This window comes from Struthio camelus, chromosome 5 (genome assembly GCF_040807025.1).
Source record: "Struthio camelus isolate bStrCam1 chromosome 5, bStrCam1.hap1, whole genome shotgun sequence".
In the NCBI taxonomy this organism is placed as follows: Eukaryota; Metazoa; Chordata; class Aves; order Struthioniformes; family Struthionidae; genus Struthio; species Struthio camelus.
The window spans coordinates 57,042,496-57,065,632 of record NC_090946.1 but is presented as its reverse complement, the minus strand read 5'-3'; the positions used below and the strand labels follow the sequence as shown (position 1 = coordinate 57,065,632).

The window sequence follows — 23,137 nt, the reverse complement described above, 5'->3', positions numbered from 1 at the left end:
GACGCTGAGAGTTTCTTGGATTTAACCAACAGTCTATGTGACAGCATTGTCAAGTCACAGCATTGCCAGACATGGCATTCTCATCTTCAAAACTTTAGTCTTGCTCTTAATTGTACTTTTGTACAGTTCCCTAGTCTAGCAGAAAGGCTGCAAGCAATCCAAGTGAAAGTATCTTCAAATGTTGATGCATAGATACAGAAAGACACTCTCTTGCAGTGTAGAATTTCAGTGCTTTGGCTTAATTCGGGGTCACCACTGATTGTCCAACTATATTCAGTTTAAATAGAATTAATCATTAATATAATTCTGCAAGTATGTTACTGCTTGGGAATATGATTTACCATGCTATCTTGCTGAAAACCATTTTCAGGTTAGGATAGCCTAATAATCTCATGTTCTAAACAGTGCTAAGGAAAGGAAAATATTTCAAAATCTTTCTTCAGGCCATTGAATGTCTGCCACAAAGACATGGAAGATGCTAACTTTCAAGCATATGACCTTAGGTATGCTGAATTCCTTTGCAGTCAGTGAAGATGAAGTGGTTGCTGTCCTCAGGAAGGCCTTAAGGCTTGACTAGCTTCTGCATATATTACACAGGAGTCTCTATCAATGACTGTAGTCAATATACTGTTATATCATAATGTGTGTGGTCTTATGGTGCAATTGAATATCTGCATCAAAAAGATGTGAGAGGCAAACTGTGATTCTTAGGCTGAAACAATATAGAAAAGTTTCTTCAAATGAACTTTGAAAAAGATTGCCTCATTTTATAAACATAAGGTATGTGTATAACCTGTGATTTAAATATTTACAGCATATATTTTTCAAGGCAACTTCTCAGACTAAACCTTTATTTAGTATTTAATAAGCAATTTTTATGAGCCCCCTTGAATGTGTGTTCCTTTCACTTTCTCTGTTAACAATGATTTTTTCCTAATTTATTTGGAGACTATTGATTGTGTATATTGAGCTGAAATAATGCAGCATTGACAGTTTTCCACTAAGTCATGAAACAACGAATTGTGAAAGCTACTGTAAATGAAATGTAAAAAAAGCAAGGTGGTAGCTATACAGCTAGATTGTCTTCCATAATATTTTGTAAATAATAAGTGATTTCCCTGAATACAGCTATGATAGTCTCACTATATTATAATTTTGAGTGTGTATGTTTTCATCAGCCTCCTTACTTTAGGGTATTCAAATCAAAAAGACTTTAAAAAACAGATGATGATACTTTCCTTTTTTTTTTTTTTTTTTGACTTGATAACTTAGTTATTGTATCACTGTTAGTGAATCCAAAGATCTCATACTAGAAGAGAGGAACAAGTTCAGATAAATGGCCTGTGGGTTTGAACTGGCTAGGAGGACTTGTAATCAGCTTGCATAAAGAATACTTTTGAAAAGCTTTCTGGAAAAAATACCATTGATAACGGGTATAATGTTAACAACAAAAAGATGGTGACATTAAAGAGCTAAATCTTGGACCTGCTAACATTAGTGGGAAATGTACTGGCTGCAAAGCCTCTTATGCTAGCCAGAGATCTGAACAGTGAAGTTGACTGCAGCTTTCTTGAGTAGCTGACCACTTCAGGAGCATAAGAAAACTGACTCTTGGGCCTCTTATCACTCCTTTGGACAAGGAATCTAGAGGATATAATAGGTAACTGTGTAGTCAAAAGTATGCTTTGACTCCAGTAGTCAGCATCTTACTGTATGTTTGCTCGGACCACCTCTTGCAGCTCAGGAACAGCTACTCTTTTTTTTCTTTCTTTCTTTTTTTTTTTTTTTTTTTTAAAGAGAGACTCCTTTACAGTGTCCTATTAACTAGCAAGGGTAAAAGAAAGCACCTCTCATCATCTGTTTCTTAAAATGCATGGAGGGGCCTTTAGCAAATAGTAAAAGGTTGCGATAAGGAGCTTCAAGCAACCAGCTTGCATGAAGGAATTGGGAAGGACGGGTAGTCTGTCAAAGAAAGAAAGCATTGAATAATAATAGTGATTGTGATAGCTTTTTTTTTGTTGTTTGCTTGTTCTTGTTTATTTGAAAACTTGCTAAGAGATCCACTTAGAGAAGTAGTGAAATGCTATAAATCCTACAGGATTTGGGATGTCAAGACTTGGTCAACAGCCAGGCACAGCCTACTTGGGTTGAAAAGCTATTGGTGCATTAAGTCATGCATCTGAAGTGAGGAAGTCTGAAGATAAGTTAGTAGATCTAGACTCTGCTTTCAGTTTTCAAGGAGATGTTCCACTGTTTCCTCTCAGAGCATGGATGCTATTACTGCTATTTGTCAATTGATATGTTGTCAGCTTCTGCTATGTTCCAAAAAGAACCAAAACAAAAAACCCCAAACAAAACCTAGCTACAACTTTAAATGCATAGTGCCTGTTTATACTAATGTAATTTTAAATTGAATCTGGATATTTCATGTGTCATCAGAGAAGACCAGCTGGCAAAACTAAAATGCTTACTGAACATTTAGCTTTATGGTTGCTGTAGTGGGTATCCTAGGTGTGCTTCAGATATCGTTGTTCCTAAACTATTTGATCTGTAATTGCACCTAACCAAGTGCATCCTAAATCCTACCCTACTGTGGGTGTTGCTGTTATGCTCTGTAGCGCCACACCAAGTCTTCTGTGAAGCTGCCGTTCCCATTACTGTAGGAAATCCATGCTTGTGGTAATCTATACTGTATATTAAGCCTTTCAGTTGTATTTCACTTGTCTCTAAAAATTTCAGTAGTCTATTAAACCAAGCATTTTAGTTTCTGCTTGATAGTAAATGCAAATTCTTTGTTGTTGCTGCTGAAGAGTTGTCCAATTACTGTTTTTCTTTTTTGTGGTGAGTGGCCCACCTCAGCAAAGTCTGAACCCTGGCTGCACCTATGTGTCACAGGTGGGACCACTGTGACAGCCCATCTAACAGCTAAGGACAAATACAGGCACTACCCACGGCTCAGGAGTGCTGTTTTGAAGTGCTGGTGGTCTGAAGCTGGAAAGTGCTAAGAAACAGCTACTTCTTTCTACGGTAGACCAGACCAAACCAAACAGGACGTGCTTTGGTTTATTCCTGAAGTCTTAATAGAAAACCTACCTAGGAGAATACAGAAGAATACTCTAATTTTCTTAAGATTATTTGACCTTTCCAGTTGGTAAAGCTGACACTTTATCGTATGAAGAGAGGGTTGCAGTGAACCAGAGAGACTGATGAAAATGAGAGCTGGTAAGAAGCTCGTTCAAGGGTAAATTCGTGCACTAATGGAAAGCACTGTTCAAAGTAGTGTCAAACTTTGCTCCAGCTATAATATCAAAATGCAGTTCTATTTTGAGCACTAGGTGATCTTGGAATACAGCTGTAACAACTTAATAATTGTGAAAGATTTTTAACTTTCAGCAGCTTTATCAGCCTTAGCTTCTACAGAGAATTAATTAAACAGAATAATGATGGTTAAAGACTTGGAGGATATTTTTATCAGATAATGTTTTGTTATCATGTCTTAGGCCTAAAGCAGAAACAATGACAGAGCTTTGTGTTAGCTTTTCCTCAGCAAGGATGTGTTTCTTCTTGATACTCTTATGCAGGCGTTTGACTCCTCCAAGCGTTTAATTTATGCAGTCAACCAACAGTTAAATAAAGAATATAGGAATCTGTTTCTAAATCCATTCTGCTACTTTCTGCTGGCGTCTCTAGGACATTAATAACGGTACTGCAGAACCTGGGATTCATCTGATCCTGTAAGACCTTACGCTCTTGATGCAGATCAATATTAATAGTGTCTTAGAATAATGAGTTTCAGATCTGAAATCAGTCTGGTGAAGTCCTTGTAGCACTAACTGTGCATGAATTTGTGGTTGAAGTCTGTGTATACTTCAATATGGAAAGTTTTGCTTTCTTCTTGAGATAACTGGGACATAGGTAGCTGAAGACACTCGTATGCATTAGTTTTAAGTGGCATATTGCATCTTGGGGGGTTTATACTGCATTAAACCATAACGCTTGGTACTCCTTTAATCAGGCATCATAACTCTTCTGCCAGCAGAGTTGGAGACGGCGTTTCTTCCTAATCTACAAGAATATTTGATATCCCTTTTTGTCATAGCTACAGGATCAGCCAATGCCATCTCTTATGTCATGTATGAGGGAAAACTAGCCTGTTTTCTCTTTATCTGCTTTGGATGCTATCTGAAAGTTACAAACAGTTATGTGACTATTGGTCTAACTCATCTGTCTGAGTTGCACAAGAAAATTTCATAAGGCTCTGCAGATTTTTACTCCAATAGATTTTTCTTCCCCCAGCACCAAAAGGGCGATGAAATCTGAAGGATCACAACGGAAACGCTGCAACTGTTGGGGTAGGCTGGGTTAGCTAGAGAACAAAGCTGTCCATGGACTTGGGGAAATAATTGAATGCAGAGGCTGGGGATAGGAGAAATGTGGGTCACTTCATAAATATAAGTACAAGCAGTTTTACAGGGAACAGGTTTTGACAGGGATATAGAGCAAATTTGAATGTATTCCACTAATTCTGGAAATGAGTTGCTCATTGCCTGCCTTCTCTATTCTGTTTTGTATTATGTTTATACATTATCAACATGCTTCTTGAATGTTCTTCCTGGCCTGTGAGTTATTTATATGCACAAATTCTATTCATCATCAAATGTTAACTGGAATAGCTCTGAAGCTATCCATCTCAGCTAGTCATCTTTCTGTAGAAATTGACTGCAAATTGCAGCACATTAGCACACCACTAGTAATAGTTTTATTTTGAATGTTTTATTTTGAAGATGCTCACATGACTGGAATGCTGTCAGGGATGGCTATGTGCTTTTTAGGAAAGACAGGCCAGGAAGGCGAGGTGGTGGAGTTGCTCTTTATGTGAGGGAGCAACTAGAATGTGTGGAGCTCTGCCTCGGGGTGGATGAAGAGCAAGTTGAGAGCCTATGGGTAAGGATTAAAGGGCAGGGTAACATGGGTGACACTGTTGTGGGGGCTTACTACAGGCCACCTGACCAGGAGGAAGTCATCGATGAGGCCTTCTACCGACAGCTGGAAGTAGCCTCACGATCACAGGCCCTGGTTCTCCTGGGAGACTTCAACCACCCTGACATCTGTTGGCAAGACAGCACAGCTAGGCACAAACAGTCAAAGAGGTTCCTGCAGAGGATTGATGAAAATTTCTTGACCCAGGTGGTGGAGATGCCAACGAGGAGAGGCGCAATGCTAGACCTTATACTAACAAACAGAAGGTCTAGTTGGAGATGTGAAGGTTGGGGACAGCCTTGGCTGCAGTGACCATGAGATGGTGGAGTTGAGGATCCTAGGAGGAAGGAGCAGGGCAATGAGTAGGATTGCAACGCTGGACTTCAGGAGAGCTGACTTTGGCCTCTTCAGGGACCTACTTAGGGGAATCTCATGGGGTAAGGACCTAGAAGGAAGAGAGGTCCGAGAAAGCTGGTTAATATTCAAGCATCACTTCCTCCAGGCTCAAGATGGGTGCATCCCTCTGAGGAAGAAGTCGAGCAAAGCGGGCAGGAGGCCTGCATGGATGAGCAAGGAACTGCTGGCAAAACTCCAGCAGAAGAAGGAAGCGTACAGAATGTGGAAAAGGGGACAGGCCACTGGGGAGGAATATAGGGACGTTGTCAGAGCGTGCAGGGATGTGACGAGGAAGGCTAAGGCCCGTTTGGAATTAAATCTGGCAAGGGATGTCAAGGACAACAAGAAGGGGTTCTTCAAATACATCAATAGCAAAAGGAAGACTAGGGAAAACGTGGGCCCGCTGCTGAATGGGGCGGGTGCCCTGGTGACGAAGGATACAGAGAAGGCAGAGTTATTGAATGCTGCCTTTGCTTCCATCTTCACTGCTAAGGCCAGTCCTGAGGAATTCCAGACCCTGGGGACAAGAGAGGAAGGCTGGAGAAAGGAAGACTCTCCCTTGGTGGAGGAGGATCAGGCTAGAGATCTTTTGTCCAAACTTGACATCCATAAATCCAGGGGCCCTGATGGGATGCACCCACGAGTGCTGAGGGAGCTGGCGGATGTTATCACTAGGCCACTCTCCATCATCTTGGAAAGGTCCTGGAGATCAGGAGAGGTGCCTGAGGACTGGAAGAAAGCCAATGTCACGCCAGTCTTCCAAAAGGGTAAGAAGGAGGAGCCAGGAAACTACAGGCCTGTCAGCCTGACCTCCATCCCTGGCAAGGTGGTGGAACAGCTCCCCCTGGAGGTCCTCACTAAGCATCTGGAGGACAAGAAGGTGATCAGGAGTAGTCAGCATGGATTCACCAAAGGGAAATCATGCTTGACCAATCTGATAGCCTTCTATGACGGAAGGACTGGCTGGGTAGATGAGGGGAGAGCAGTGGATGTTGTCTCCCTGGACTTCAGCAAGGCTTTTGACACTGTCTCCCATCCCATCCTCCTAGGTAAGCTCAGGAAGTGTGGGCTAGACGAGTGGACAGTGAGGTGTATTGAGAACTGGCTGGATGGCCGAGCTCAGAGGGTTGTGGTGAATGGCGCAGAGTCAAGTTGGAGGCCTGTGGCTAGTGGTGTCCCCCAGGGGTCAGCCCTGGGCCCAGTCTTGTTCAACGTATTCATCAATGACCTGAAGGAAGGGACAGAGTGCACCCTCAGCAAGTTTGCTGATGATACTAAAGTGGGGGGAGAGGCTGGCACACCAGAAGACTGTGCTGCCATTCAGAGGGACGTGGACAGGCTGGAGAGCTGGGCGGAGAGGAACCTCCTGAAGTTCAACAAAGGCAAGTGCAAGGTCCTGCACCTAGGCAGGAATAATCCCATGCACCAGCACAGGCTGGGGACTGACCTGCTGGAAAGCAGCTCTGCCGAGAAGGACCTGGGAGTGCTGGTGGACAACAAGTGAAACATGAGCCAGCAGTGTGCCCTTGTGGCCAAGAAGGCCAACGGTCTCCTGGGCTGCATGAGGTAGAGTGTTGCCAGCAGGTGGAGGGAGGTGATCCTGCCCCTCTCCTCAGCCCTGGGGAGGCCTCCCCTGGAGTACTGTGTCCAGTTCTGGGCTCCCCAGGACAAGAGAGACATGGCACTCCTGGAGAGAGTCCAGCAGAGGGCTACAGAGATGATGAGGGGACTGGAGCATCTCTCATACAAGGAAAGGCTGAGACAGTTAGGCCTGTTCAGCCTGGAGAAGAGAAGACTAAGAGGTGATTTGATCAACATGTGTAAGTATCTGAAGGGGGAGTGTCAAGAGGATGAGGCCAGCCTCTTCTCCGTGGTGCCCGGCAACAGGACAAGAGGCAACGGGCAGAAACTGAACCACAGGAAGTTCCATCTGAACCTGAGGAAAAAACCTCTTCACTGTGAGGGTGACAGAGCATTGGACCAGGTTGCCCAGAGAGGTGGTGGAGTCTCCTTCCCTGGAGATATTCAAAACCCGTCTGGATGTGATCCTGGGCAATATGCTCTATAGGTCCCAGCTTGAGCAGGGAGGTTGGACTAGATGATCTCCAGAGGTCCCTTCCTACCTAAACCATTCTGTGATTCAAATGTGCAAGTAAATATCAGTGATATTTAGACACCTACCTACTATTCTTTGAAGCTGTCTTAGCCTGTGGGAATCACAGGATCACAGAAAACAATGGTTGCTTCATAACGTGTAGGTGTGTGGGTTTTTTTTTGCTTCCTTTTTCTCTCCATAAGAAGATACTTTGCTAGCAAACAGTGATTACTGTAGTATATTCTTCATGGCCAAATGCTCAAAATGGGGTCTGGGGACCAACTCTTATTAAAAAAGCAATAAATGCACTGTACACTTCTATTCTGGCTCCTGTGGCAGGTTTGTAGGGACCAATTAGTTTTGTATCCTCACAGCCATTGCAACCCTGAGGTGAAATGGGACTACTGGGAGTTCATGGAGCCTTCCAAAAGCTTGGAGCTCTCTTAGAGATGATCATAAATGCTGCAGATGGAATGGGAGGGAAAACAATACTACTTATCAGCCAAAGAGTAAAATAGCTAATGTTAAATGATCACAGAAACAAAAACAACTTGATGAAATACAGTATAACTTTTTGTTAAACAAATGTATTGCGCTGATCATATTAATATTTAATGAAGAAACTATTCGCTTAGCTGTGGGTTAGAAACCTACCACCATGTGTTTTGTGCAAGTTGCCTCCAGCTTGGTCATGTAGACTAGTGCTTGGAAAATGCTGCATGACTTTTCCTTGTCTGAGTATGGCATGATGAGGTAGGCTGAAGAAGGGAAGGTTTTGTCTGTGTCACTGTAGGTATTTTCTAGCTAGAGGGAAGATAGTGTGTGAGAGCAGTCAGGAAATACTGCCAGCACTAAGTGGCAACTCCTGCCCAGTCATCTTTCTTTAGGAATCCTTAGTATGCCTACATGGTCTTTGTGCTTGACATAACAGAGAGAGAGAAATATTCATCAGTCTCTTTGGCTTCATATTTAGTGATGTCTTGTAGAAGTAAAACCAAAATGAACTGTTTCCCCATGACTACAATTTTAATGACAGGAGGAAGTTAACCTAATCTCAAGCGGATGCTCTCTAACACACTGAGATGTAAGTAGCTGAAATTTAACAGTTCAGCATTCGGGAAAGACAAGTATATCAATGTAATGATGATTTTTCAAATGCTTATGAAAACAAAGTTGAATGTCATTCTTTGTAGCCCAATGCATTGCTGTGAATCACTGCCATGTTTTACGTTGCTCTTCACAGACCCACAGTAACAGGTTTTCTCCAGAGTTGTGGCTTGTGTGTGGGTGTTTCTGGGCATGGGCTAAATTGGTGCAGTCTAGAGTATGTCTACTGCAGCTTGGGCTGGTGCTTTAATTGATGTTACTAGTTTGATTAAAAAAAAAAAATTAAAGGCACACATAGTTAGCTCACCCATTCTTGGAACAGGGGTCTGTAGCTTGTATCTAGGCCGCTTATAGCTCTGTGGCCCAGCAAGTTTGGTTCTGCTAACTGCTAGTAATAGACCTTGGATTTTGTGATAATAATTTAGCCATATCAGGCCTCAAGCTTTAAATTTATTTTAGTGTTTTTTTCCCCCCCTCTTTTTAGCTATATTTGGAAATTGTTTTAAGAGACTTCTGATTTGGCTGCTGCTTGCTTCATATCATGACAGTAGTCATCTGATTAGTAGTGGCAACGTTACCCAATGATTGGCTTGCCTAGCCAGTGGTTCTTGGCTTGTTCAGTGAACAAGTTCTATCACGCGACAATTGCTTAAATTTTAGTTCTTCAGTTCATAGAAGGGATTTTTTTTTTAAAACTGTCTCATAGCATGGTACTGGGTGTGTGTGAAATCTCCAAACTGCTGCACCTGCATAGGCAACACTGTTAAAGAAAAATTACTAGAGCCAAGTAACTCTGTAGTCCTGGAGGGATTTTTTGTGTGTGTTCTTTGAAAAGCTCAAGGCCTTGAACAGAAAACTGATAAAATAAAAAATTGGCTTCCAGAGCACACGGACATAAAAACATTTTCTTTAAAGGTGTTCATTGTACATATGGCTGTACAAGAGTAGACTCAGTGGACGTGGAAAAAGTTCTCAAACACAAGGAGTTGTAAGTTACTTTTAAGAGTAATAGAGATTCTGTCCAAATATCTTTTTGATTGTCAGAATATTTATTTCATCTTTCAGATGAGATGAAATTTCCAGAGTGTAAATGAGTCCAGATTTGTTATTGTATATTGTGGGCAAGTATATGGCCTGGAGTAACATCCTCTGGTGCTAGCGAAAATAACCCTAAGATTACTTTTACTTGTACTGGAAATCAGCCTGGGCCCTCCTTTTTGCTGGCTATGGGAGGCAAGATAAGGTGAGACAAAAACACGTGTTATCATTCATACCCATAACTCCTCTAGGACAGCTGCATGTTGCCCATGTGTTCCTGAAGACCTGTTCTCATTCCATTATGTGACGATTTCAATAAAGCCGATAAAATGAAGAGCTGTGATTGCCTTTTTCAGATACAGCCTACTTGTCTTAAGCTCACCAGCCTCAACTTTTTCCTACTAAGGCCTAGTTCATTTACTATTTAACGTTTTTATTACTATTCAGTAACCACAGAGAGTTTTCAGTGATCTAACATTTAAACAGTTATCAGTGCTTCACTTCAACTCCTGTATCAAACTTCAGACTGGGACTTACAGTTTCAGGGCTCATTCAAAAATTTTACTAATAGTAGTAACACTGACTGATTGGTAACCAAGGTTTTGCAGTGTGAGCTGTTATGTGATATTTTCAGTTTAAAACTTTTGAGTGGAGTGGACAAACCGTGACAAATGTTACATGGTTGTCCCATGACAAACCGTGACAAATACAGGAAATATTCATGACTAAAATTTTCATGCAGATGCAATATTATGAAACCTGCATTACAAAAATAAAGCTAGAGCCAAGGTAGTCTTGTTATAATAGTAAATTTTTTCTGCCCCTGGAACTCTTTTGGCCTTCAGATAAGCCCCTTTAAAAGTTATGGCTTGCTTCTTCCTTCCAGTTGACTTACGTAGGACAGACTTCAGACTGTCTTGCTGAGTCTGAACAGATCCCCTTACGAAAATGTGGGAAAATCTCCTCCCAAATCACCAATGTTTTTTCTTAGATGATGATGTTATAATATTACCAAACAATATTACAATGCTATCAAATAATATTACCAGGCAAGATACCTCCCCTACAGTAGTAGTCCATGTGCAAGTTCCCACAGGAGGAAGGGAAAATGGCTATTTTTTTATATTTTTTTAATGTGCTGATGAAAGCCTGAGCTATATGATTGACCATCTCTGGGCAAAGATTAAGTCTTAAATTTACAGTATGACTGAACCGCTGTAATAGTATTCTTTTCACTCTTCCTTCTTCCTATCCCAGTAGCCTTAGAAATGGAAGCATGCTTCTAGTCGGAAAGTACACAGATTCAGAAACTTCTCAAGTATATTACTGAATTGGAGCTAGTGTGTCTGACTGAAAGCCTTTTCTAAAGGTTAGGAGACTGCTCAGTGATGGGTGCAGAGCTAGAGGGTTTATTTGTAAAGTAACAAAAATATTTATGACATTGATCTAATTAACAAATGATATATGTGAAAGTGAATTATGTCCTGGTAATAGGAAGGATTTTAATTCCTCAGTTAATTTCCTTTTGGCCAACACAACGCGACATTTTGGCTAGTGCTAGTTAAGGACACGTTCACAATGAACTAAAGCATAAGATTCATTTTATTTTTGGAAGCATTCTGCAATGTTTGTAAGTATTCTACTCAGGTTTTTTTTTTTTAACAAACTGATTTCAGATATGGTGGAATGATGTATCAAGTTAAATGATCAAAAATGGGTTGCTTTCCCCCTCATCAGTTTTTAGGGAATGCATACAGTGTTACATAGCTTTTTAAAGAACGAACTATGCAGCTATAGTATCCTTGGTATAACTGGTATGTATTTGTTTTGACTATTGATAGCTCTTCAGGAGGTTTCTGGGCAGAATTGCATGGACTGATTCAGAAACTGGAAGACTTCCAGATGGTGAGATCAGATTTGGCGCCTCCAGTACTTTCAACTTGTAGATCTTCTGTTGTCCATGACTTATCAACATGATTTTTTTTTTCCCTCCTCTCTCCCCAGTCTTGGTACTACCCTTTGCTTATGGAAAATGACCTTTCTACTGTTCTTCTATTAGCTTTCTCGGCATCTTTGACATGTCATTACAGTAAATGTATTTACAAACCTATAAAAATAATCACAGTTTTCATGATAACTTGGGATCAGTCCCTTGAAATGCATTTGTACCCCAGAGTCTTTGTTTACCACTGTGTGTCTTCATTTAAAAGCAATGAAAAATAGTCAGCACTAATTCCACACGTCTGTTCTGCCGCTTTGAGATGGAAAATGGAATTCTGTTTGTTTCACATAAACTCTAAATTGATAGTTGGAGACAGTTACAGAATCTGTTTACTATGAGGATGGGAGATGATTTAGCTTAGCGTTATATTAGTGCGTGTGTGGTGTGTGTTTTTTTTTTTCTTTTTTTAAGAGAGATTGGAGCACTCAGTTTCAAGGGGGAAGTGGAAGGAGAGGGGAAACAACCTCCTGATTAAGCTAGGGAAAGTGTGGAAGAGAAGACTTTCTTTAATTGGAGACCAAGTAAACCTGAAGAAGAAATCTGGATATGAAAAGAAATGTACATTCTAGCAGTCTTCTACTGAGGATGAGTTAAGCTTAAGGGCTTGCAAAGTTATGTGTGTAGGTTAAACTTGAAAATAGCTTTTCAGATAGCTGGCATAAGAAGAGAGAAACCTCTTGAACTGGATTGAAGGAAAGAAAGACTATGTTTTCTGTTCTTTCTGTTCATTTATCTCAAACTTTTGAAATTGTTACCTATATTTGAATTATAATGATTTTTTAAATTTGCTTTTTATCATAACCTTTCTTTTTGAGGATGACTTTCAAGGAAGCTGTGAAATATCAATACAATACAGCCATGGTTTTGGGGAGGGGGTTGTTCCCCTTGCCCTCTTCCCCCGCTCATCACCTCAGAACGTTGTTTCTAGCGCGGTGGAAAGAATAGCGCATGTCTGCTCATCCCCATGGGTCAGTATGAGCTTGGAAGAGAAGGAATCTCTGTGAGTGAGACTTCCTCTAGCAGACGGGTGTTAGCAGACAAAATGGCATGCAGAAGGACGGTGGGAAGAGTGCTTAAACCTTGAGGACCACAGGAAAGAGTGTAACAACCACCGCTAAGGGAATTAGTGAAGAAATGTGACTTGTGGTGTGTTTAATATGCTGTGTAGCCATGTGTAGGAGCCAGATGTCTTCAGTGGTCTTCCATTCGTTATAATGGGCTGTTGATCAGCCATGCTAGCCCTAATTCAGCAGCGTGCTTGAGCTTTCTGAACTGGAGCCTGACTCCTGAGTGAGGCAGGGGAGCTGCTTGCTCAGTCAGGCCTTTTTGACTACAGCAGTCTTGGCAGAACCTTCGTGGAATGGGAAGGGACAAAGCACTTGATTGCTGCGAAAAGGTAACTCCTTGGGTGCTCAAGGCACATGGAAAACCTCAGCCTCAGGGTAGAGTGGGGGGGGGGGGAAATCCCAAACTCGCCTCCCCCCCACCCCCAGCAATAAAGTGATTTTATTATAATTCAAAGATCTTTGCTGTGTGTGGTGACAACAGATAGGAAAGCTAGACGCTGTGGCGTTTCAGCTCATGCCAAGCTGGACTGTAATTTAACGTTAAAATTGGTTAGTCTCACTATAAATCTGTTTGTGGCTATTTTTGAGCTTCCCTCAAAAAAAGCAGGGAAAAGTGACCTATAAATCGTGCTGCTGTAAACGTCTTTTGCCTTCCTGGTTGCTTTTAGCAATAAAACAGGTATATTTGTTTCTTCATTTCCTTCCACTTATGCTTCACAAACAGCTTTGGTTTTTATCTCTGTTAAACAGAAATGACCTTTCTGTTAGTAACCAGTCCGATAACGTTGTGTAAGCGTTTGGCAATGATCGCATGCTATGCGGACTGTGTTGGAGGCAGGTAGGTCTGCTCTTTCAAAGCACCAATAGCAATGTGATTGCAGTGGGTGGTTTGTGTGGTGTCATGTAAAAGTGAGCATGTAGGCTTACCTGCTCTGACCATCTCTGCATCGATGAGTTTGTGCTGCTGACGAGGAGCTCTGCAAGGTGGAGTTTCTGGATAACTAATCAGGATTGACGCTCATCCCCCTTCACAGCTGCCTTTTACACTTTCCAGTGAGATGGTTTATATCGTGTTTTGTGTGCATCTTTTTTCCTCTCTTTCAGCTGCTTACTAGCACTCTATCTCTTTTCACCCTCTACAGTGATCAGTGTTGAGAAGAACCTGCATTATTACAGCATAGTATTATAAAACTGCCCAATTCAGAAAGCAGAACTGTGTATTTGGCAGAACCTAGGGAAACAAGACCTTGAGTGGAGCTGTGAAAAATGGAATAAAATCGATATTCATTTGTTAGCATTTACCCTAGTAATGCCAAACTCTGGTTGGTTTGGTCAGATGTGCTAGAGGAGTTGAAGCAGGGACAGCATCTTCCCTCCTGGCACCGTGACTGGTTGGAGGTAGCTCTCCAGGGTCTAGGAGCACAAGTCAGGAAACCTTACGCCATTAGCTGGCACTAGAAGGAGGAGAGCTGGCCAGAAACTCTTAAGTTGACACGGAAGAGGTTTTCAGTTACATAAATGCTCTCAAAGTGTTTTCTTTAAATTTTCGGCTTTATTTTTGCTTTTAGAAGATGGATGTCGCTTCCTCTCCCTTAGGCCAGAAAGTTGTCAGTGCTGGGGGGGAAGTGGAGAGGGGAAGGAAATCATTTCCATTTAAAAGTCTTACTAAAAGGAGGAAGTACTCTAAACTTTGTAAGCGCTCTCCGTGTTGGCAGTTAAATATTTTCTGGCCAGTGGTAGTGCTTAGCCTTAGCAGAAGTGTTTAACCAGAGTTCGCTGCACTTTTTCATGAGTGCAATGCATCCTTTTGTTTTGGCAATGTTGTTGCCTTTTTTGCAGGTGGTGAATCTGTTTCCTTACAGACAGTCCTAATTGGGTTTCTGTATGCTGAGATTATGCCCTAGAGACTTTTAGTAAATCAATTTAGGTTGAGTTATGTGGTGTCTCAGGAGTGCTTTGACTGCTAAAAATCAAGTCCATGCAGAAGGGGAAAAACAAGCTTACTTGTTTGTTCCTTAACAGGATGAATAGCTGATCTAATGGCAATAATAAATGCAATTGCGTTGATCAGGGCAAAACTGCAACCATTCACGTGGGACCTGATAAGTAGTTCATGATGCAGGTGGAGCAGGAGGAAATGTGAGTGACAGCAAAAGGTAAAGTCAGCCATCCTTCACGTGTGTTGAGAGAATAGGTGAAAGCTGGTGTGAGGAGTGAGAGCAGCACATGTGAAAGGAAGGCAACTCCTGTTGACTGGGCTGTCCAGCCCAAATTTCTTGAATGATAATGCTATTCATCTTTCCTTGCAGCTGTGATGCTTAAGGAAACTCAGGCTACATCTATTCCAGGTTTAAAAAAAAAAAAAAAGGAACTGTTTTAGGGAATTGAGGTCAAGTAGGACAGTCTGACTGTATTTGGATCATGCAGTACTGCCCTAAATCTCTGACAGGCTCCATGTGGTTCTCCTGCACCACTAAAACAGAATGGTGGGGGGAGGTCCTGAGTTCAAAGCCTCTGAAATGACATGCATCTTTGTAGCAAGAAACCCTGAGGTATGACACAAGGTTAGGTAGGTGTGCTTTAGAGTGCAGAGTCTGTTGGACTAGCCCTAGAGCACTGGAGGAAGCAAAACTTAGTGCAGCCTCTCTACTCTGACTACTTGGAACAGGTCCCGGCCTATGCAATCTGTGAGTTGTACTGGGAGCACTGGGGAGTTACAATCGGCTAAAACTATGCGAGGGTAACAATAAAACACTTGGGCCGATCTACAGACTAGTACAAGAGCTTACCTTATGGAGTTGCCTTATTTAGGACTCTGCAACTTTGCTGCTGGGGCAGACCAGCAGAACATCAGCTGTGGGGCCAGGCTGTCAGAAGTGTTCCTCAACTCCTGAGGCTTGCATCTGGCCTATGAACTAGCAAGCCACTCTGTGTTAGTGTAGAAGGAATGCTGTGTGGTTGTTCAAAAATGAATCGTGTGTTGAGTAAAACAGGCTTTGATCAAACTTTTGGGGAAATGCTGTTTGTAAATATTTCTTTATATGAGGAAATATTTGCCATCACAAGAAGAGCATTGGTAACATTAATTTGCTAGTAGGGACACAAAAAACTGATCTGCCCTTTCAATGAGAGGGTTGACCTCGCAGGTGTGATTTGGCTTTGGCTCTGTAGAAATTCAGCCATAAAGACTGCAAAGTATGTAGTATGCTCTAGAGCAGAGATATGTTATCTGGGGGTCACTTACTGAGCATCTCTTCTGGGGCTTCTGTGGAATTAGTGTTTTTCGTCCAAACTGTTTCAGTGTGTAGTGTGTATTTTATTCAGTGTTCCATGTTGTTTGGTTTGCTGGTAGTTCATATAGAATTTTTAGATGCAGCTGCACCTTCACCGCAGCACTCTGTTATAAGTAGAAGTGCAATGAAGCGGAAGCAATTCGATGAGGCACTGCGAGCGTTTCAGCTTATAATGGATGCTGCAGACCTTACTGGTGCAGGAATGTTTAATAAGCTCCTAGTAGTTCTCACATGACCTTCTTGGTAACAAATTAGTTCTGATTTCACTAAAACAGATTCATTGGTAGAAATTCAAGTAAGTAATGAACATAATGTATTTTTTACCAGGATAGAACCTAAAAATAGAAGCGTTCTTAAAAATGGCAGGAGAAGTATCCATACACTGGCCCAACCCTTTAAAAAGGCAAGCTGACTGCTTACACCATCTGATGATCAGTCTCCATCCTACTAACTGGGGGAGGGGAGGGTGGGGGGAACGGAGGGAACTGTTGCTCTCCCCTTTTAAAAATTGAGATGAGTAAGACGATCTGTGTGCAAGATCATGCATTCATAGCATAAACTTCCATTGCCCTGTGAAAAATTTGGTAATCACACTGAATGGCTGAGAACCTGAGGAAATGGGGACCCACTTTTTCTTTAGTCTAGACTTCCTACAGTTTTCTTGCACTCTTGAAGAGGTTTGTCCCCCCCCCTCCCCACCCTCAAGCATGTTTGCTTTTTTCTTTTTCTTTTAAATTCCCTTCTGCAGAGGTGAACTTGATGACTTCTAATTATGAGATCGCATATTTTCAAAGTTATACCATGAAGTTTATGATTAAAAGTACATGCTAAGCCGGACTTGTGCAATTTCTCTTATTGCAAACATAATTGCCATGGGAACAGAAATCAACAGAACTTCTGAAATTGTATCATGGTAGTATGGTAGTATCTAATAATTAAGGAACAAATATTCTAGGAGACTTTTGATTTATTACTTTCTCTCTAGATTTTTTTCTTTGACAGTTGCTGTTTCTCTTACTCTGGAAATAACAGTGACATGAATGACTTAGACCACTTCATTCTCGTGATGCGACAACTTGACTGTCAAACGCTTAGCTGTGTTATGGCAGGTCATGTTGTCTTGGGTATATGTGTGTGTTCCCTCCCATTCAAGGAAGAACTAATTTGCAAGGTTGAATAAGTACAGGACATACCAATCTGTATCATTCCCTTCTCAGGTCTCCTTGAAATTGGTTTAGATTTTCTACCAGAAAGATTAATCACTGGAAGTCCGGGAGCAGAACGGAGTTTAACATTTTATCATAGTATCCGTATATTTTTAGCTGATATTGAAACTAAACCTTACACTTTTCTTAAAGACAGTACCTTCCTGAAAGTGAGTTACGTTGTTTCTGTTTGTTCGGTTTATGAAATGGAGTGGAGAGGTAGATGTGTTTTAGATCAGCCAGCCAGTAAAATTGAACTTGTGAATAACCCTTTCATATAACATATGAAAAGAAATAATGGGATAGAATAAATCAATCAGCAGTGTATAGCTGAACCAAGCTATTGTTTATGGATATTTAAAAGCTTAAAAAACAGCAAACAGTTAATCTAGTTTAAAGAAAACAAAACAAAATCTATATAAATCCCATCTGGAGACCACGGTTTGCAGTCTTTAGACATCACAAGCTTTCTTAGCATTGCTGATGTGCTGGAACGTATGAAACATCATATCCAGGATGTCTGTGTTTAGACAAATGTCTAAATATAGAATCCAACAGTATCGGGATTCCATTTTTGTGTAAGTAACTTCACATTCTTAGGCTGGGTAGTGACTAATTCCGTCTGAGTCTTATTTTAATGTCATAAAATCTATGAAACCTTCCTTTACCCTAGGTAATCCTATAAAATGCTAAGCAAATGCTATCTTAAATGTTATTTTCCTTTTAGCTATGCAAACAGGTGTGTGTTTCTTAGGAACTTTTAGGTTATATCAAAATACTCCCATTCTACCCCCACACTGCAAAGTGCACCTAGGTTATGGGACCACATTATTCATTACTGCAGTCTAGCAAAACCGTACAAAAAATGTAGCTTTGCCTGCTTGGGCCACTCTGGGTAACATCTGTCAGTGACAAATATCACTGAAATCAACTGTGGCCTTGCAAGAGCTTTCCTGTGGGAGCTGTCCCTGAGGCTGCTGGTTTTGGAAAATATACTGCTGAGTGTTCACGGTTGTCCTGGAGATGAATTATTTAATTCTTCAGTGGCATGGTACATGCGGGTTAGTTCTGTTATCTGTGGTGGCTCTTTGGCAGAGTTACCTATTTATACCCTCAACAAATTGCCCAGTTTGAAAAGCATAGGAAGCACAGGCTAGTGAAAAAAGTCACTGCCACCTTTGTCTAAGCTGGGCTGTGTGGTGATGATCTGCTCTATGCTTGAAGCTTCTGAGTCCTTAATTTAAACTATGCATAAATACATATGTATTTTTTAATCAATGAAGAAATCAATGAATACCCTATGTAGTCCATAAACATCTAATCAGCTGGGTAATATATCTAATGAACTAGGCCACAAAACTTAGCTGAGTAGAATGGGCTTTTTCAAATGTTGTATCAGCGTTTCATGTCACAAGGTATTTCTCTGTACGCATAACAAATTGCTAATGCGTTCTATGATCCTTAAAAGCTTCTGTCTGTGGAAGGTAAGTGTACTTAGGATGTCTTTTGTCGTGTTCTTCTTTGCACTTTATACCTTATAGAATGATTCCTTCTGTTTGGATAAACAAGCTAAGGATATATTCCAGGTGAAAGTTCATGCCCTTGTCCTCACAGACGCACAGGATGGAGCAGGATGCTGTCCAATATACAACACTTCCCATGGTGGCATCCAACACGGGAGGAAACGTCATCCTGTATCAACCTTTCCAAGATGCAATTTGTTGCCGTTCTACCGCTAGCTGGAGCGTAATTGCACTTTCAGTATGGTCCTTTGTTAATTCCTTCGGTGTGCTTTCTAGTAGGGTTACACCTTTTTTGCAGAAGGGACAGATGGTCAGTGTCACCCTAAGCTTTCCCCTTTGTCTACCACTCATCTAGTTTAGGTCATTTACACTGTAGTGTTTAAGTTGGGTATCTGGAGGCAGGGAAAGTCTTGGTCTTCCTGTGCTTCTTGGCTCCCACTTACAGTGGAGATGGATGAGACAGGTAAAGGATGAATGGTCTTTGAGGAAGAAATAGTCTCATACTGGGAAGAGATGTGTTGCATCATCCACTCCTGGCAGCTAAGACAGGTGTCAAGGCAGAGGAGGCAGTCTAAGTAGCCTTCGTGTCTGAAAGTGCCTGATTTGTGAGCTCCTGACCTGCCCAAGCCTTTCTACAGTCTGTGCGCAATCTGCCATATGAGTGGCAAGCCTTTCTACCAGCTATGAAATATTACCCCTCAAAAAATAATTTTTCACAATAGCGAATATAGCATCTACTTGAACAGTCATGGGATATGTTACAGATGGATAGAGATAGCATATTTCAAATCCTGACACTTATTATCTGTTGAAAACATGATTTGACAACATCTCTTGAAGGCAGTGGTAATATCTGCATTCTGAAATGATTCCATGACTTGTAAACCAAGGCCAACTGTGACATTGCAGCCAAAATTATTTACAGTGTTTTCACTCTCCCCTCCCCTGAAAAACAATCAACGATATGAACAAAAATGGCGGTTATTTTTTGCCCTGTGCAAAATTTTTTGCCCTGTGTAAATGTTTCTGTTGAATGAATGTTTTGTTTACAATCCTTTTTCACTTTGCATTCAATTTCAATTATTATAATAACCTTTCTTTTGACTTGCATGTTCTGATTACTTACTCTGCTTCTTTAGTTATCAAATACAAGAAAATGCCATGTCTCTTGTTTGCAGTGGGTAGCTGATATGTCTTTCAATAGCCTTTTAACAACAACAACAAGCCAATATTCCAGAAGTTTCAGTTAAAAATCAGTCGTTTGGTGTCCACATCCTTCTTTTGAGATCAATAACTTCTCCCCAGTACTTTGTCATTCACACTGCTCATCATGATTTGCTATTCAGATAGCTAGAGTGTCCCTGCTATAAGTGAAAGCAAATATTAACACTAGTGTGGTAGTTTTCTGTTAAAACAGCAAACAAAGACTCGAGCTCCCTTTTGTCTGTGACCTTTTCCACTGCCTTAAATAGAATCCAGCCCTTCCACGGAGTAATCAGCATGAAGAAATAATGAGGCATACATGAAAAAGTTAATATAACCAAAGGAAAAATACTTTTATTATGGTAACTGATAGACTAATATTGTATCCGTATGAGGCAGAAGTCTCTTGGATACGTGTTTGTTCAAATGGATTTATTGTTGTGTGCTTACACATGACCCATGGGTAAAAGAAATCACTCATTCAGTATCATTTATTAAGTCCCTTGGGGAGACCCTCTCACTGCATGATAGAGAACACCTGCCACTGGTGCCTTATGCTGCTCTTAAATGATTAAACACTGGAGAAAGTGCAGCTGAAAGAAGCATTTTCTGCATTGCAACTCTTTGTGCTACTCAGGCTAAGCAAAGAGAGAAACGTGTGACCTGACGTGTATAATATTAATGAAAACTTAATTACCTGTAACTAGCTATCCTATAACTTTTTTTTTGCTTTTTTTCTAAAAAACTAATTGTCTACTGGAAGATCACAAAACTAAATCCACTGTTATTGCAAGCAGCGGAAAGAAGCAATTTTCTTTAATCATCCAACTGAACTCTCTCTCTCTCTCTCCCTCTCTCTCTCTCTCTCTTTTTTTTAAATTTTTTCTCTTCTCCTGGAAAACATAATTATTGAGATTCCTTCATGGTCTTAATCCATGCATGTTTCTTCCTACCTGGACAGAAAGAAAGAAAATCCTACAAAGGGAGAAGAGATAGTGAAACTGATAGAGAAATTAAAAAGTTAAAAAAAAAAAAAAAGTAGTACTTTTTTCCAGAGAACATATAGGGAATGGCTCCTGTCCTGTATGTAGGAGAGCTTACCCCTCAGCATATCCAAGGATCTATGTTTATCTAGACAGTCCTTTGTCGTTGGACCTGGAGCTGTCTCAGAGCCCAAACCACTGCTCACCTCTTGTGCCTTTTTTCTTTTTCTATTTTCTGAGTATTTTAGGCTGATTGGTGTGGTTCTGTTTAAATGGGCAAGAATAGAGAAACTTGCATCTCCCTTACCAAAGCTGATTGCAGCATGTCTTGTGTTTGTAGAGACAGATAAGCAGAGGAATGCAACACATGTGAAATGGGATAGTTGGAAGGAGGTTGAACGTGGGGTGGGGTATTTCAGTGCAGTTCTCAGTCTAGCCATAATGACAACTAAATTCCTGTTGCTGTCTTTAACATGCGAGTACTTTTGTCTCTCAGAACAGTTTCAGAAATCAACCAACCAAATGTTATTCCAGATTTTTTTTGTTTAAATCAAATAGTTTGCTCAAAAGTAAGGAAGGAGGCTAATTATGTTATGGAATTTCTCCTTTCTGAAAAGCTCAGTTTTCCAGATCTTGCGCTCAATGTTTAACTGAGTCTATCCTTTTCTGCTTTATTATAATGGCATTACGCATTGTTTGTTCTATATGGCCAAAGTATTTACCATGAATAAGTGGGAGAAAGAAAATAATTTTGATAATTAAAATGACACATTCAGTACCTGTATTTTGGGCTTTTATCCCCCCTGCACTTAGCTAGATTGTTTAAAACAAAACAAAAAACCCAGGCACTCTATTCTTGCTGATTACCTGGACTTTCAGACTTAATATATTCTCCTGTACTGAATTTCACATTTAGTTAATTATATTGGCTTCTATTTTCCTTTTAGCTTAACTAGTGTAGAGCTTATTTACTGTTTTTTTTTCCTCCATCTCTTTCCTGCACCAAGTGTTCTTGAAAGGTTTTCGGTTTTATGGATGATTTTAATAGTTTATTCTTGCATTTTAACACCCAAGAAAGGTTTAAAGGTAGCTTTTAGCATCCTGGAGAGTTTGATCTCATTTTTTTAAGACTGACAGAGTATCTGTTTATTACAGCAAATAGCTGATAAATTCATAAGTCTAATTCCTTAACCTTTTAAATTAAAAAGGCTTTCTAAGTCAAAAAAGAAAAGAAACATCCCACAGTTCTGTATGTCCTTACTATGTTCAATGCATCTGAAAATCCTAGATTAAATGCCCTTCTTATGGCTCCCATGGGAATTCTGCAGTGGGAGTAAACATCCTGCAACACATGATGAGAAATGAGATGGCACCAAGGGAAGCATCATTAACCCGAGGTTCCCCAACAGGATTATGAAAACGCCCTGGACAGCAGTTCCAAGGCAGCTGACAGTAATATATGAGTAACCAGAAATGAAACAAAATATTTGCACTGATCTGTGGTAAGATGTTTCATTTCCATTGATGATCAGTTTAAAAAAAAGAAAAAAGCTGCACTATTGTGAGTAGTGTGGGGTTTTTGTTTCTTTTGTTTTTAATTTTCACAGGAGATTTTTTTTATTAGAATCTAACCTCTACTAACAGAGATACCCAGAGTGAGATATGCAGGACTTATTTTGCCTCAGGCTGCTTAATGTGCATGACACACAACGCACATTCTGTCAACTTCAGTTTGGAGCATTTAGTTCTTCAGCCAATATGGGTCTGTGTGCCTGAAATCTGGCACTTGGAAGATGAAGAAGAGTACTTTGACTTCAGCAGCTTAAGGTTTACTGGGGTGCTTTAACTGAGGCAGGGACAGACATTAACCCATTGGAAGCTGAGTCGCTTTAACTGTAAGACCAGCCTATCTCATCCGGAGCACACATGCGCTATGCAGTGTGCATTTTTCAGTTTCTGTAACAAATGAGAGCAGTCCTGCAGAAAACCTTAATATACTTTTATTGTGATTCATTCTTTGCAGCAAACGCAGATTGACAGGCGTTGTGTGGGGGTAGAGGAAGTAATGAATTTCAGTTGCATTGGCAACCTGAATCCTAGCACTTCCTGAGATCTGAATATTTGACTGTATAGTCTTAGTATTCTACTGATATACTGGCTCTGAGATTTTTCTAGGTTACAAATAACCAAAATGAAAATCTATCATATGTTACCATACTGGAGACTTTGAGCTACGTCTAGACAC

General features: G+C 40.7%; 1 long non-coding RNA gene across 2 annotated transcripts in view; it reads left to right on the top strand.

Moving 5' to 3' along the window:
• Window positions 1-23,137, top strand: part of LOC138067321 (uncharacterized) — a 201,955-nt gene that overhangs the window by 9,418 nt on the left and 169,400 nt on the right. Inside the window, exon 1 of one of the 2 annotated variants that reach the window (XR_011141194.1) lies at window positions 13,613-13,669. The exons of the other annotated variant lie outside the window; for it this stretch is intronic. This is a non-coding gene — a long non-coding RNA (uncharacterized lncRNA). Of the gene's footprint in view, window positions 1-13,612; window positions 13,670-23,137 lie in introns of those variants that run through there. 2 annotated transcript variants of the gene reach the window in all.